Source organism: Echinops telfairi, unplaced genomic scaffold (assembly GCF_000313985.2).
Source record: "Echinops telfairi isolate 266 unplaced genomic scaffold, ASM31398v2 ScPeMD7_3533;HRSCAF=4204_0, whole genome shotgun sequence".
NCBI lineage: Eukaryota > Metazoa > Chordata > Mammalia > Afrosoricida > Tenrecidae > Echinops > Echinops telfairi.
Window position 1 is genome coordinate 75393958 of NW_022107431.1, and position 1187 is coordinate 75395144.

Here is a 1187-nt window from a genome sequence, read left to right on the forward strand (position 1 = left end):
CCACTCTCCTTTCTCCTCCTAGTATCACTACTCTCATTATTGGTCTTGAGGAATCTATTTGTCCTGGATTCCCTGTGTTTCCAGTTCTTATATGTACCATATACATGCTCCGGTCTAGCCAGATTTGTAAAGTATAATTGGGGTCATGATAGTGGGTGGGGAGGAAGCATTAAAGAACTAGAGGAAAGTTGTATGTTTCATCGGTGCTATACTGCACCCTGACTGGCTTGTCTCGTGACCCTTCTGCAGGGGGATATCCAATTGCCTACAGATGGGCTTTGGGTGTCTACTGCATACTCCCCCTCATTCACAATGATATAATTTTTTTGTTCTTTGATGCCTGATACCTGATCCTATTGACACCTCATGATCACACAGGCTGGTGTGCTTCTTCCATGTGAGCTTTGTTGCTTCTCAGCTAGATGGTCGCTTATTTACCTTCAAACCTTTAAGACCCCAGACACTGTATCTTTTATAGCTGGGCACCATCAGCTTTCTTCCCCACATTTGTTTATGCACCTGCTTTGTCTTCAGTGATTGTGTCGGGAAGGTGAGCATCATGGAATGTCAGTTCAATAGAACAAAGTGTTCTTGCATTGAGTGAGCACTTGAGTAGAGGCCCAATGTCCATCTGCTACCTTAATACTAAACCTATAACTATATGCCCTTAGATTTATTTCCCCACTGTCATATAAAAATATATTTACATATGTACATGCCTATATTTAGACCTCTATAAATGTATGTATTTAGACCTCTATACTTATTTCTATCTAGACCTATGTAAAAGCCCTTTGCTTCCTAGTTCTTTCCTCTATTTCCTTTTACTTTCCTCTTGTCCCACTGTCATGCTCACCCTTCATTTGGGGTTCAGTAATTCCTCTCAGTAACATTCCCTTGATCACGCCCTATCAAGCCTCCTACACCCTCCTCACCATTGATTTTGGATGACTTGTTGTTCCCTTGTCCCTGGGTTTGTTAACACCCACTGTTTTCCCCTGCCTCCTCCTCTCTTATGTCCCTCAGAATCATCCGTCCTGTTGTTTTCTCCTCCAGATTGTTTATCCCACCTATCTTATCTAGATAGACCTGCAGAGATAATAATATACACACACACAAAGACAGAGCAAAATAAAGCAAGAAAAGAAAAGAAAACAACACCAAGAAAAACCAATGACAAAAAAAAA